This window comes from Molossus molossus, unplaced genomic scaffold (assembly GCF_014108415.1).
Source record: "Molossus molossus isolate mMolMol1 unplaced genomic scaffold, mMolMol1.p scaffold_m16_p_12, whole genome shotgun sequence".
NCBI lineage: Eukaryota > Metazoa > Chordata > Mammalia > Chiroptera > Molossidae > Molossus > Molossus molossus.
Window position 1 is genome coordinate 62,480,063 of NW_023425347.1, and position 16,310 is coordinate 62,496,372.

Below are 16,310 nucleotides of genomic sequence, written 5' to 3' on the forward strand. Positions count from 1 at the left end.
TTGTCACTCTCCCCCGGTATAGAAGCATTTGAAGGTTTTCTGCCATTAAAGCTGCTTGTAGTGAATAGACTCCCCCCTTCTTACTTCAACCATCAAGTACAAGGCATTGCCTGCTCCCCATCCAGTGGCCTTGCTGGGCTCGCAGTGCTGGGGCAGTGTGCTGTTTGTGGGGCTCCTACAACCGCAGGTACTTGGCTGCGTGGGGATGGCTTCCAGCAACATCAACTAGTCATCAATATTGTCTTTAGTCAGCAGGTTCTCTGAGTAGGGCCTTTCCTGGGGTGTCCAGCTCCTAGCAGCAAGTCCGTTAATTACATTTCCTCAGAGAATCAGAAGTTCTATGAACTGCTACCTACCACAAAGGGACCATCATTTTGTTCGTTTGTTTGTTTTGCAAACATTGTTGTGTTGCCTTTAGAGAGGCCGAACTCCAGAAATTAAAAGGACCTTCAATGTCACCCAGGACTGTGACTCTTAAAGACCAGTCCTCAGCTCAGGTTTGATCATGATGGCATGTCCATCCATCTCATTGACTGAGTATATTCATTTGAAAGGATTATCCTTTGTTCTGTTCTTTCATGAAATGATAGCGTGATAGTGATCACAGTATGGTAGTTTTCACACACACACACATACACACATAAATATAATCTCTGAAATCACAGATTCTGGGAACCAATTTTGTAAATAGGGAAAATAGAATTGTTGAAAGTCAAGTGATATGATTTTCCTAAAATGACTATGTCCTAAAATAGTCCATTACTTAAAGTACAGGAGTCAACCTTAGATCTACTGATGAATAGTTGAATCCCAAATGAGGAAACCGAATTACATGTATTAATTTTCACATGTTGGAGAATTCCCAACGTCCAGGGACGTTAACACTGATGTAGAGCCAATGAGCTTTGTTGCCGACTTGCATTTAGTGGAAGTTTATATATACTATCAGTGCCCATGCATTTTCCACTCATTTGCCCTTAAAAACAACAACAGAGCACTAAGAAGGACTTTATAGCATATTGGGAAGGCATTTATGGATAAGGTTGGTACTTGTGATGTGTTAGGACTTGGACTTAATTCTGGCTTTGTTATTGGCAATGTCACGGACCCATCTCATTATCTGCAAAGTCCTTCTTGTCCTGCTAAACAAGGACAAAAGAGAATGCACAGATGAACATGCTTTGTAAATCATATTATGGTCTACAGATGGAAAATGCTATTATTGATGGTCAAAACCTCAAAGGTTCTGGAGTCACGTGTGGATATTGCTGGCGGGAGAAACGAGGGGCTGCACCTGCATGAACCTCAGCACAAGCCTCTCTGAAATGTGGCACCCTGGGTACCTTTTGGACCTACCTGGCCCAGCCCTGAGTGTTTTCTTGGGGGAGGTAGCTCTCTTCAGTGGAGGAAAGTCCCAGAGAGAGATTTAGCTCAGAGATATCAGCTGCCAACATTTCTAACAGATGAGGGAATGTGTGCTTTAGTCCTAGAAGCGGGAATCTGGCAGCAGCCGCAGCAGCCACTATGTCACTGCACAAAAGCTTCTGACCGTGGCTTATAAAGTTAAAAATGCACCTACCCTGCGATCCTTTAAGTCCATTCTTGGGAATATTTTCAAGAGCAATGAAAGCAAATGTCTGCAAAAATGCTTGCACGAGGATAGCCAGAGCAGCTTCAAACTGGACATAGCTCTTTTGTCTCAAAACAACAAGTAAAAGGAGGAAACATTGTGCTGTATTCATACATATTGGAGCTACTCAGCAATCAATGAAGTTCATGGATAAGTGTCTCAAATTCTATACTGAGTGAAAAAGAGTGGGTAAGAATTAGTCCATTCTGTATAATTCAATTTATTTATTTAAAATATATTTTTTTAGAAAATATGTTTTTATTTTTATTTTTTAGAGAAAGAGGAAGTGAGAGGGAGTGATAGAAACGTTTCAGCTGCCTCCTGCACGCCCCCTACTGGGGAAATCGAGCCTGCAATGCAGGCATGTGCCCTGCCGGGGAATCCAACCAGTGACCTCTTGGTACACTGGATGACACTCAACGCACTGAGCCACACCAGCAGGGCTGTATGGTTCAATTTATATGAAGTTCTAAACTTGGCAAAAACTAATTTACTATAGAAAACAGATTTCAGAATGATGATTGCTCACAGGGGAGACCACCTGGTAGAAATGCATGAGTAAACACTGTGGGCAATGAGAGGTTTCATGTTTTGAAAGAAATGTTAATTATACAGGTGAACACATTTTCCGAAACATCCTATCATGCACTTGGTATTGTACATTTTTCTACACATAAGTCTAACCTAAAAATGACACCTCATTGTTATTGTCTAAGTAGAAAAATGCAAATTTTTAAGGTTTAGGATCTGGTCAGGAGGTTCCTAATCACATGGAAAGAATTTCAAAGCATTTCTCACACTAGGAGAACATAGGTATCACAGAGAGGGTACTAGATTCAGGTAAAAATGAATATTGACCTCAGAAAGGAGAGGGCATGCAGACCAGAAAGGGAAGACATTGCGGGGCCAAGGAAAGAGAGAAGGACGACATCCCAGGGCAATACGTAACCGGTGTCGGACGTTTTGGAGTACATCTCTGTAGGCACCTCGTCTCCCCAAGTACGACTGGTACAAATTCGGTGTTTAAATGTTGAGCAATCATAGCTGGCCATGGAAATCACAAGTCTGCTTAAATAGTAATAAAGGCCGTGATACCAAAAGTGACACCTCTGTGAAATTTAGTGACACAAACTTGAACGATGTTTATACAGAATTTCAGAACAGGCTGGACAGTGGACTCCTTTTGGCTCTGAGTCAGGAGTCTTTAAAACCAATCCAATTCTGACTGTTGTTTGTAGTACGCAATATGTAACTGTTCTTAAACTCTCTACATAGAAAACAATATATAGTTCTATTCAATAATGTGGTTTGGTCACTCTCAAAGAATCCCCTCTGGGAAACAATCCCCAGGAATGTCACCGATAAATAAAACCTATGATTATTCTAATAAAGACAGAGGATGGAATCATACAAACAGATTTCCTTATGTAATGTAATTTTTAAAAAGCCTGTTTATGCCTGATTGTATTGATTGATATTGCCTTGTGTTTTAAAGGAGTTTAATTTAATAAAAATACAACCAACCAGAGTGGGAATGTCATATAAAATTTCCTCGATTCCATCAAGTTCTCATCCCACCAATTGCCCTGGTTCACTTCCTGCTGTCGGTGCTCTGAAAGTAGCTGTGACCGTGTTTCGTGGCTGTTGGATGAGTGGAGGGAGGGGCATGATTTGTTTGAAAGCTTTATACAAAATATGCCTCAACTTGAAGAAGCACCAGAGTTCTGGGTGGTCAGTGGTCAGCTCCATTTGACAAATCTGCCATTTCATAAATTTGGTCTTGCTAATTATATCAGAAAATGTTACTTTCTTTTCATTTATTAATTCATTCAAACTTTTATGCTTCAAATACTTAATGAGCCCCTACTCTGGGCCACATATTAGCGTTTGACACTAATAGAATCTAAAGAAAAATAAGTCATCATTGACAGAATTCAAGGCTCTTACATTCTATTAGGTGAAATAAATCTGAACATAAGGAAATAAACACAATGTTAACTTGCTTAAACACATTTCTGTTAAAGTTACTTTGAAAAATGGTGTTGGAGCGGAAAGCACCAAAAAAATAAATCTTGGTGTGAGTTGGGAAGTGGCCCTGATGCAAAGCTTAACACCTACATCATTTATTCTTTCATCTCGGTCCCCAGTTAATTAGTAGCTCGGATATTTTATGGCTTAGCATTTACCCCTCTTCTTCCACCCTCGATCCTTTCTTACTGCTCTCCTAAGTATTTCTGAAAAATAGAACACATCTTCAAATCAAAGGGTTTGCTACTAAACTTAATTAACTGGCAACACTATTATTTTTATGTTTGTCCCATAAAGTTGGCACATCTTCTTTCTGGATTGGTATAAGATCTTAGATTTGGCTGTAGTTCTCCACCCAATTTACGGAGACGGACACTGAGGGGCAGCTTTCCATCCGTCTTTGTCTATGCTACAGTGACTGTCTGGATGCAGAGAGCTCATCATTTCTGGCGCTCTGTCTTCTGTCTTTAAAAAATCCAGCTGCTTTACCAGTAGCTGTTGGTCGCCTTTTCAGTACCGAAGTGTGCCTGCATTACTTAGTCTGAAATTCTCAGGTTGCATTACTGTGAGACTCACTCTTACTTAAGCAGAGAGGGAAAGTTTATTTCTTTAAGCTCTCGGAAGCTCTCGGTTTTCATTGTTCTCTCTTTCTCTTGGATGTTTCCCAATTTCTGCCTTTACTTCCAGGCCTAGGATTATTACCAGCCTCCAATAGAGGTTTTGTGTGTGTGTGTGTGTGTGTGTGTTTTTAAACCCAATCTGCTGATTTATTGTCCTTTCAATTTTTTCCATAGCACATTTGATAAAAATAATAATTGCAATCCATCAGGCTCAGGCTACGTGCCGGGAATTGGCTAGTTGTTTTACATACAATCTATTCATCTCTACCAACAATCCTGCCAAGGAGGCATTTTATTATCCTGGTCAAACAGTAAGAAAACAAAACTTAGAGGTTAGCTAACTTGTCACAAAGTGAACACATGAAGAATCTAGATGCAACTTCAGATTTCTTGACTCTGAATGTTAGACTTTTTCCAGTTTATCACTTTACTTTTTCTTGAGGAATGATGCCAAGAATTTGTTAGATATTTGTAGTTTTTTGTTAAATTAACAAATAAATGAATGTGTGGAATCTCCCATGTACTTTTTGCTATAGTAAAATCCTAAAAGAACCTATCATTGGACTGGTAATACACTTGCTCACTGGCTATTAGCAACTAGAAAAACTGAACACTGCACATAATGCATCTATTTTCAGACACTGGACAACATGGAATTGTGTTCTCTGAGAGAAGGTAAACAAATGAGGTGAGTCCCACCATCAGTTCAGCTTTTAGCCTGGAGCCATTCCCTGGAATGTGGGACAGGGACAGGGAGCTCGAGAGAAGTTTTTCAGTTTCAGTGAGTTGAAGAAACAGACAGATATTTGGGGAGAGCCAAGTGACTTAAATTGCAGAATAGAGAACCATAATGGAGGGAGATAAGCCCAGGAAGAGGTCCAGAAATATGCATAAGGGTCCCCTTAAATCCATTTAAATAGTATCCTGCGCACGTGGAGAGGGGGACTTTCTGAGGTCAAGTAAAGAAGTACTCGGCAAAGAATATGCTCCAAGAGGTGTAGGATGAACATTTCCCGGAGCCCACAAAGGGCTGAGAGTTCTGAAGAGCTAGGAGCCAGAGAGCTTACTGAACATCTAGGACATTCTGTAGACACCCGAGAAGGTTCATGCCATAGTAGTAGATTCAAAGTAGTCTTACTCTAGACTTCCCTCACAAAATTTAAAGCAAGCCCTGAGAGCATCAATCTGATTCGCAAGCAAAGTAAGTGTCTGACAAAACAAACGTTCACACTCTTTAAAAGAAGACAATAAAATCCAGATATTAAATAATGGAAAACTTATCATGTCCTGCATCCAAAAAAAGTTGACTAGACATGCAAAGAAAAAGAAAAAATGTCACCCATAACTGGAAGACAAGTTGACCAGTAGAAATCAACCTAAAAATTACAGAGATAATGAAATTAATAGACAAGGATTCTAAAAGAGCTATTATAAATATTTTCTTATGTATTTATTTTAAAAATTAATTTGAGAGAGAAAGAGAAAGGGAGAGAAAAGAGAGAGATCCATTTGTTGCTCCATTTATTTATGCATTCATTGGTTGATTCTTGTATATGCCCTGATTGGAGATATAACCCCAATCTTGGTGTACTGAGACAATGTTCTGACCACATGAGCTACCCTGCCAGGACATAAATATGTTCAAGAATGTAAAGAATAATAAAAATCTATGAATCAAAGAATAACAGATACAAAGAGACCAAAAGGAAATGCTAGAGGTAAAAATGTTAATATCCTAAATGAAAGAATGGGCTTAATAACAGAGCACAAAATAAACAAGCATAAAACTATCTAAGTGAGAACACATAGAAAAAAAAGGCATAAGAAAAAAAAAGAACCTCAATGACTTTAAGAAAATATAAAATCATTTAATATTTCTGTAATTAGAGACCCAGACAGGGTGGTAGGTGGTGGTAGAAAAAATATTTAAAGAAATAATTGCCAAAATTTCCCCCCAAATCTCAATAAGATAAACACAAAAAGAAAGGGGGGAAAAACCCACCAAGGCATATCATAGGCAAGTTGCTGAAAACTGGCAATAAAAAGAAACTCTTAGAAGCAGCCAGAGAAAAAGACATTACATACAAGATTAAAACAAAACAAAAAACAGAATGACTACTGAATTCCTGTCAGAAACAATGCAAGACAAAAGACAGTGGAACATCTTTACCATGCTCAAAGGGAAAAATGGTCAAACTAAATTTCTATATCCAGAAAAAATTTCTTTTATGAATGGAAGGCAAGGAAACTTCCAGTTTGGGTCTGACATGTAAAGACCTTGGAAGTCTTCACTCTCGTTTCGCAACAACAAAAGAAGCTGAACAAACTGAAGATCAACCACTTATCTTAGATGGGCCACAGCTAAAATAATTGCAAGCCTCAGACCCTAATTAAGAAGAAATCTCTAAGGAAATCTAAAACAACAGGGGAGACAAAAATGAAGACATCAGAGGAAATTTTAACCTCTGACATCTACAGCTATAGCAAGCAGTAAACACATCCTAACTCCTAGCCAGATAAACATTAAAGCTCATTCTAAACAAGGCCTATTTACTTCATTTTCTTTTACTCAGTACATCGTGTCTGGCTATTAACAAAAATTAGAAGACACATGACAAGGAAAAAAAAACACAGTCTGAAAAAAGAAAGCAAACATCAGAACCAGACTTTAGATATGGAAGAGAGTTTGAAACAATCAGACTGGAAATTTAAAAATAATTATGATTAACTAAAACACTAAGGGCTCTAATGGAGAAAGTGGACAACCTGCAATATTGAAAGTCAAAATAAAGTCATTCTAACAAGCAGAAGACAACAGAATATGTTACCTGCAGTTAACAGAATATGTTAACTGTATGATGTTAGAGGAAGTTCTTCAGTCTGAAGACAAATGTCACCAGATGGGAACTGGGATTTCCAAAATGAAAGAACAGCATTGGAAATGGTAAATACATGGGTGAGTATCTTATACTTTTCTTACTAAAAGGTATCTTTAAGAGAACACTGATTCTTTTAAAAAGAAATATGAATAGTGTATTGTGAAGTTCATAATATATGAATAGGTAAAATGTATGATATCACAAAAAAATAAAAGCATATTGTTATAAGCTTCTTACTTTATATGTGAAGTAGTTTAGTATGATTTGAAGGTGGGCTGTGTTAAATTAAAGATACATACTTTAAATTCTAATGCAACTACTAAATAAATAAAACAAATGCTTTTGTTAATAAACCAATAGAAAAGATAAAATGTTACACTAGAAATTATGCAGTTAATCCCAAAGAAACCAGGGAAAGAGATAAAAGACACCAGAAAACAGGTGGGAGAAATAGAAAATGAATAGCAAGATGGTAGCCTTAAACACAACCATATTGATAAGCACTTCAACTGTAAATGATAAAATATATCCATGTCTAAAAAGAAAATAAGCTGTGATCACTAACACATTTCATAAAATTACATATTCATTGAATGTCAAAGTCATACTGATGTAAATTTAGGATAGCATTCACAATTTCCTCTGTTTTCAGGGCTAGTTCTGGAAGTTGCTGCACGAAGATTTAGGAGGGCTAACAGTGGTGGGAAATGCTAACAGATTCGCGTGGAGTCTCTGCATTAGCATGCTGGTCGACAGCAAGAGAGTGGAGATAATACCAAATATGGAATAAATAACCTGTTACAGAAATAAAGAGGGAAGCAACTGCATTTATGTTCTTCTTGTATGTATGTATGTATGATAGATAGATGATAGATAGATAGATAGATAGATAGATAGATAGATAGATAGATGGATGCATGCTAGACAGAGAGAGGAGAGAAACAAATTCTTTCCTTTTTTCTCTTTCCCTTTCCCTTACTCTTAATATATAATTTGATGTGAGAAGTATGGGTGGTAGTTGCCTTTCACTTTAGTTTTTAGGTTATAGAATTTCCAGATGGACTTGATTCCTGGATAGGGTATTTGATAGGACTTGATGTCTCCTAGTTTCTGAATAAGATGAAAAGATCTTTGCAACAAAAAGGGTCATTATACGACCTACAATCACGATTCTGGTACTGACGGAAGGGGCAAAGGGCTGAGGGCGAGAGCGGACCTGGGTAGCTGAGGGGCAGAATCAGGCTGATTGCCTTTGCTGTGGCTGCCTTCCAGGTTTCCATGCTCAGCTCAGGTCTGCATCGCCGCGGGCCAGACTTCTGCCAGCTACGCTTCCCAAACTCCCTGGCCGGCTGGCTTTCTGTCTCTGTGCCCGGTGGGAGGCATTCGACTGCAAAGCAGGGTTAGAAATGGAGAAGCAGAGAAGGAAGGGGAAGGGCCTTGCCGATGTGTTTCTGCCTCTGAGGCTGCAGGGGCAGAGGTGGGTCTGGCGCGGTGGCCTCCAGGAGACGCAGCAGCGGAGCTGGCGGGATGGCTGGTGCCAGGTCAGGGCTGCAGGGCTGCAGGGCTGCAGGGCTGCAGGGCAGCGGAGCGGCCCCTCGCTCAGCAGCTGCGCAGTGTGCGCGGGAGTGCTCCCGGCCTGTGCCAACACCACCGCCTTCCTTGGGGCTCCAGCTCCGTGGGTGGCAGCGGCTTCCTGCCGTTACTGCTCTCTGAGGATATTTTTACCCTTTGGGCTCCCTTTGCCTTCAAATGCTTTTGGAACCAGGTGCCTGTATCTCCCTTACCCCCAATATCCCCACCCCCTATTTGAAATCACTAGTGTGGTTTTGATATTGCTGCTGAGACCCTGACTGATGTAGGGGACCGGAGGGATTTAAGCAGATTTAGGGCCCTCCAAAGGGATTGCTCATACCTCCGACTTGTGAAGTACTGGGCACAGCCCTGCCTCTGGCCAACCCGCCCCATGTCCCCCACTCCCAGGTCTTCCAGTGTGTTCAAGCAGATAACACGTGCCTGGCATTCACCTGTGAAAGCTGGGGTGCATTTTTTAGGTAGTGAGGGGTTCATATGACCTTAAATGTCCCTTCTAGTCCTGATATTTTACATCATTGCCTTTCAGCCTGTGGATCACTATGAGATGCTATAGAGTTTGGTGTGTTTATTGTTTCTAAACACAAGAACCTGTGTGCTGAAAAAGTGTCCAGTGTCTCAAAGTATTAGACTTTTTTTTTTTTTTTTTACATAAGTGTATTAACTACGCCCAGGATTAGTAAAGCACAAATTTATTTATGCATTAATGAATACACAGCTGCTTTTATCATTGCAGTTTAAAAAATTAATATAAAGTAATAACACTGCTCTTCTTACTATGACAGGGGTAGATGCACACATTCTTTCGTGTCGAAGGGGCACTTCCCCCGAAGGGGGAAACCACGGGGCCAGCGCTGACTTTGGAACATGGCACCGTTGCAAGTCCAGGTGCCCCCATTTCAGAGTTCTGAAGCCTGCAGGTTTGGAGGATAATTTTCTGGGACGCATCTTTGATTAACAAGCTTTTACTTATTTAAACTATAGGATTACTAAGTAACTTAGATTTAATGTGCTTAGGTCATTTGGGAATTCCGTGACAAATGGGCTTTTGTTGGCAAGATAATTAATTTTTTGAACAAGTGTAGTTTTTGTTTCCTTCTCGAAAGGAAATTTTAATTCTACCCTAAGAACCCAGGGAGAAACCACTGAGAACATCAGTGAAATAGGAATCTAAGGTGAGCTTGATATCTAGCCCCGGGGTTGTTTTTTTCCCACCGTCAATACAAGTGCTGCCATTTGATGATGTTAGATTAACGAGCATGGTTATTTCTGACATAAAAATATCTAGTGACAATATATTGTGATTAAAAGGGGGAGAACTAATGTTTATTGGTGGCCTACAAAGAATACGATGCTGAACCAAATCATACACACACACACACACACACACACACACACTTTTATTTAAAAGAGCCCCATCCCCAACCCCAATGAAAAATTTGGCCAGGGTTAGACAGTTAATAGCTAGCAGAAGCCAGACTTAAATAGATGTTTGTTTGCTTAAGAGCTAGATTTGACAAAGAATGCCTGGTCCCCAAGTCCACCAATCATTCATGTGACCTTGATATAGTTATCACCCCTAGCCTGAGTGTGCTCATCTGTATAATGGGAACAGTGATACTGCCTCTATCAGAGCACGGTTTGAGAATTAAATAAGGTAATGCCTATGATGTGCATCGCAGAGTGTCTGACACATAGCAACCACTCTGATAAGAAGCTTCTCGTATTTTTACAGTACCCCATTTCCCTTAAAATAAGAATTAGTAAAATTGATCTTTCGACCTAATTCTATCACTATCAATCAAAGTTGTGCGACTTGCGGGAAGACTTTTTAAAGCTCTGACCTTCAGTTTTTCATCTGTAAAATGCAGATAATGCTTTCCCAGTGTCTTTTTATAGGTTGTTATGAAAGAATTAAGTGAAATTAGAAGGCAAAAATGCTTGGTGCACAAATGTGAGTTGTTTTATATATGTATTACAAATACATATATATTGAGAGCTTCACCTTCTTTAGAGTTCATCTGCTTTAAGATTGAAGTGTTGGCCTGGCCAGTGTGGCTCGGTGGTTGAGCGTCGACCCATGCACTGGGAGGTCGCTGGTTTGACTCCTGGTCAGGGCACATGCCCAGGTTGTGGGTCGAATCCCCAGTGGGGGGCATGCAGGAGGCGGCCGATTAATGTTCTCGCTCATTGATGTTTCTGTCTCTCTCTCCCTCTCCCTTCCTCTCTCTCTAAAATCATTAAAGAAATAAAAATTAAAGTGTTGCTGTATTTCAAGTTTGATTTATTTGCACGTCTCATATAATTATGAGTGTCTCCAGGAAAGGGTGTGCAAGCTCTGTTTGAAACTCGTGGCCGGTGTCCATGTTTCCTCCTTTTCCCACAGAAATGCTCAGTTCAGCAGTACAGCAAAGCGGACACTTTGTCACCATTTGTTTCTTCAGACAAAGGAAGGGACAGTGACTTGGAGCCCCGAGCTGACGTGGAGGATGTGTCTTGATATCTTGAAACCTGTCTCGTTTGGCAGGAGGCTGATTCATGCCGCCACCTCAGTGCTTTTAGTGAGATGCTGCATTGCATTTAGAGATTTTCCAGGCACCTCAAATCCTTATGGAAAGAGGTGGATCATGGATATAAATATAAAGAGACAAAAATAGCAACTTTCCTTTCAACTGAGCACAACGTGTTATTCAGCACAGCCAAAATGAACTGGATTTGTGGAAGCTGTTTCACTGCATTATATTTTGAATGATTAATATAAAGCCACAGGATATGTTCGTCTTGCAAAGTACATGTCAGCATAATATGTTGATTTTAGAATTCTGTAATTTCTCTTTAATCTTTCCTTTTTTCTTCTTCCTCTGGGTTCAGGTCCTCATCCTTTTTCACCCAAGCTATTGTCATCGTGTCCTAAATGCATCCCCTCAAATATTCTAGCCCCGCTGTAATCCAATGTCCACCTTGTTGCTGGAGGGACATTTTCAGATACAGATCTGAGCATGTTCCTCTTTGCATTTCTTCCCATTCCTACAGGACAAAAACACGCTTTTTGCATGGCGGTGCTCACAAGAAATGTTAGCTTTCTACATTTCTTCGTTGCTCAGCACTGAAGGCCTCCAGTCTAGCTCTCTGCTCTTACATTTCTACCTTCCTCCGCCCTCTTCCAGATGCACAATTTCCCAGCCATCCACGATGCCTTGATATGCCCAAAGGTTTAAACTTCCATACGTCTATGCCTTTTACCATATTTTTTCCTCTCTTCCCTGACCAGTTCTGGGGGACATCTATCTTTCCAGAACAGCTACCTTGCGATGTGATGTTGTGAAGATTTCCTTGCCTGCCCTCCTCCCCCCCACCCCCCAGGCAGGTTCAGCTGCCCCGACTCTGTACTTTCGCGGCACCTGGAACTCAGACATCTCTCAGAGTACTTGAGTTTTAGTCTGCAGTGTTTGTACACATGTCTGTCTCTCCCTTTAGACTGTGAGTTCCTTGAGGGTAGAGACTGCCTGTCTTATTCTCTTGTTTGAGTTGTCGGTGCACCGTGTATTTCCTGGCAGAGCGCTAGTGGGCTGTAACGGAACAGTGCTGAACACTGAGACAGACAGACCTGGGGGTGTCCAATGCCATTACTTGTATATTCTTGGGAAAGTTACCTAATTCCTTTCGATTTTATCTCTGTCATCTGTAAAATGCAGACAAGAACAAAATACTTATCTCACAAGGATGTGGTAAAAATCAGATGAGTTAATATAGGTAAAGCTTTTAGACCTGTGTCTGGCTCAGCAACTCTGTACTCTATTAGCTATTATTGTCTATGTTTATTATTGTCACTCTATGTTATAACTGTTGGGAAGACTGCAAAGGTTGCTCATATGTGGGAAGTATTTAGCATAGTAACTGGCATACAGTACGTGTTCAACACAAATTAGATTTTTTTATCATTATTTTATTATTAAAGATTGTTGAAGAGATGAGTTTCCTGATTTCTTATCTGTTGCCCAGCCAACCCCATTCCTGGAAGTTGCATTGTCTCCAGAATTTACTATGTCCAAACATTTCACAGTATTTCCCCTAAACCCAGCTTATGTAATATTTTAAATGATTAATATCAGCTTACCTAAAAGCGTGAAAATGATTGGCAGAGCAAGCCCTCAAACACCTTCCCCTTCTCTCTGCCCCTCTTCCTGCCTCCTGCCCCTTCCTTTCTCCTCTCCTTCCTTTTCTGCTTTCTTCCCTAATTACCCCATTTCAGTCACCTTTCTCTTGGTGTTTCGGACTATAATCTCCGAAATTACTTTAAACTCAGCTTCTGCTTGCCCGAGACATGACCTTTCACTGATTCCCATGATTGTAATCTTTGAAAGATGTCCGAGATGCATGTGTTTCCGTTTCCCTCCCACTGTCCCCTCTTTGTTGAGGCTTACATCATCTGCCATCTGGATGGCTCCTGTTACTCTGCAGCCTCCAGGGCAGGGACCTCGCAGCACCACCGTGAGGCACCTGGGACATGAGCAGTGAAGCCCACAAGGGAGCGATGGTGAGCACGCATGCTGCAGAGGTCACGGCTCGTCTAGAGACTGTGTAGGAAAGAACCTGCTCACTGCTTGCCTGTGGGACTGCTGGACTTTCTGATATTTGAGAAGAAACTGCTAATCTGTACATGAAATCTACTGATATATAAATAATGCAACTGGTTGACATTTTAAAATCCCCAGTGTTTGGGCTGAAGAAGCCTGCTGGTCAGATTTGGCACACCGGTTGAGAGGTTATGATGTTTTAGAAGGTGCCCAAGAAATATTGATGAGAACAACTGTATGCAGGACTCAGTCACCCTCTAGGCCTTTTCTTAATCTCTTCCTGCCTCCTGGATTTCCCCCTTTTATTTAATCCCACCTGCACTGTCCTGGGAAGGCTTCTCTTCTTTCATAATTTTCCTGCCAATTACCCATGTTGATTGAGAACCCACTCTATTCTAAGTGCTGAAGGTGAATTGATAACAAGGAAACGTTATCCCTGTAACAGATGATGAGCAGACAGAACCAGGTAGTTCATGGTAGTTGCAAATAGAAACAATAACGATCAAACTATTTGGAAAAATCTAGTTTTCTTCTCTCTGGTATAGTTATACTTGGAGGATAATTTTACATTAAATCATATGTGAATAATTAAACTAAGTGTATTTCACATTTTATTAGTGCTTAACTGGATTGTGGGTTCCTCGATGTCAAGGAACTCGCATTGAACATGATTTATATTCAGTGCTCCTCAAGACCAGCAGACTGGCAGGTACATGCACGACAACAAATCATTACATGCAAGACCATTAGGGTGGGCAGTGGGTTAGTTACTAGATTTAGTTAGGAGAGAAATCATATTAATGCAAAATTCACATAACAGTTTTCCAAAGTAGGGCTGAGGCCCTGGCTTTGCCCAGGGACCCACTTATTAGAGTGCCCAGTTGACTCTCTTACATGGTTGTACACTAAGCTCTACAATGTTCAGTTTCTTTCAAGTGAAGCAAGATGTAAAAGACATTTGAAAGAAATTTAAATGTATAGGCCTCCTAGACTTTTATCATTTTCCTCCAGTCTTTTACAATGGTTTTCCTCACTGCTGATTTGACAACAGTCTTTCACCAAATTATCTTCAAACAGTTGGTACACAGCAATCAGCTGTATATTTCTATAAACAACACATCTATAAAAATTCTTAACTAGCCCAGCAGGTATGGCTCTGTGGTTGAGCATCGACCCATGCACCAAGAAGTCGCTGGTTCGATTCCCAGTAGGAGCACATGCACAGGTTGTGAGCCAAATCTCCAGTGGGGTGCAGGCAGGAGGCGGCCAATCGATGTTCTCTTTCATCGATGTTTCTATCTCTCTCCCTTCCTCTTTCTCTAAAATCAATAAAGAAAAGAAATTTTTTTTTTAATTCTTAATTAAATGTCAGGTAAACTAATGAAATAAGTTTGACATTTACTTTCAGAACTACAACTGGAATAGGAGTATGGGAACAAATATAACTGCCTTTTGCTCAGCAGATCACTGACCTGGAGAGAACTGACTTTCGGGCAGGCTCAAGACCCAGTCACCAGCACGGGACATCACTGTCCATGGGCAAGCGCCACCTTTCCCAGAGCAGGGGGACTGTCACGGCTGTCACGTCAGGTAGTAAAGCTTTAGTTAAATCTACCCTACTTTAGTTTGGATTTAGGGAGCACTTGACCAATTCTTTATGATAATAATTTCTTATTTATGTGTCCAGTGGCATTCCCAAAGGACATCTACTTATATTATCATGCTCTGTGGCATCCCTCCGAGCAAGCCATTTTTCTCTTTTGACAGATGAGGAATATAATATTCAGACAGGTTGAAGTGACTTCCTTACGACCACATAGCTTTCAAACAACAAGAGTGGAGACTAGAACCCTGTTCCAATCTGACCCAAGCCCTGGGCTCTTCCTTCTCCCCTAGGTGCTACCTCTACAAACCAGGCTAAATGAACTCCAAAGACCCTTTCAGCTCCAATACGCTCTGATTCTGTGATATATTAACAATATCCTGTGTACATCATCCAATCTACTGCTAAGAGCTAGCCATCCCTTTATGGCTCTGTGGACACCGGCTTGACGTGGAGGGGAGCAGGAGATTAAGTAGAGGGGCCAATTAGTTTCAGACTGGTTGGGCAAATGTTTCAAAACATCTTTGAGTTTGTCCCCCTCTCCTCTGATGAATGGCTCTTGCCTCTCTTTGACAGATTGATCTTGAGTGCTGGGTATTTTTCTCTCACCACATTAGCTGCCAGTTTTCCAGGCTATCCCCCCAGGGCCGAGATGAGGTGAGAGGTAAGTTGTTTGTAAGTACGACTTGACTGTGCTCTGCAACCAGCCCGAACGTTCAGAAAGCCCTTCTGTGCTTGGAGTCTGCTTTCATGTCTTGAAAATCCTGATTTATTTTAGGACAGGGAAAATCCGAGCCAGCTTGCAGAGTGGAAATTAAAATCTTAAAACTATGTACGAAAATCAAATATTCCAAATGGCCTGGTTTAAACATCACCCTGCATCATTGATCAAATGTAAAAGTTCTTGAAAAGAAGCAGGGGGATTTATGACTAGGGGTAGGACTGGGGAAAGGCTCGGTGAATATTTATGGGTAACTTCAAGGAATTCCACTGACTGTACTTTAGTCTGTTTTTGTACCCTCAAGTTCCTGCTTTGGAGATTTCAAGCCTGCAAATGCTTATGAATTGAAAAATATTTTGGTTTGGATGTATTCTGTTAACTTCTGAATTTTGGGGGGTGGGAGAGAGACTATATATATATATTTATTTGGACACATTTATCATACTGTATGTAAGTGTGTATGCATATGTTTTTATTCCTTTATATTTATGTCTGTGACTTTCTTGAGGACATTTTTTTTTTTAACCATCTCTGTGCCCCAGACCTAATATAGGTCTATGGAAGATTGGAGGTGCCCCATAAATGCTCTACTGATTCATATTGGTTTTTTTATTCTTTTTTCTTTTTTTTTATTCCTCACCTAAGGATATTTTTCTACTCAT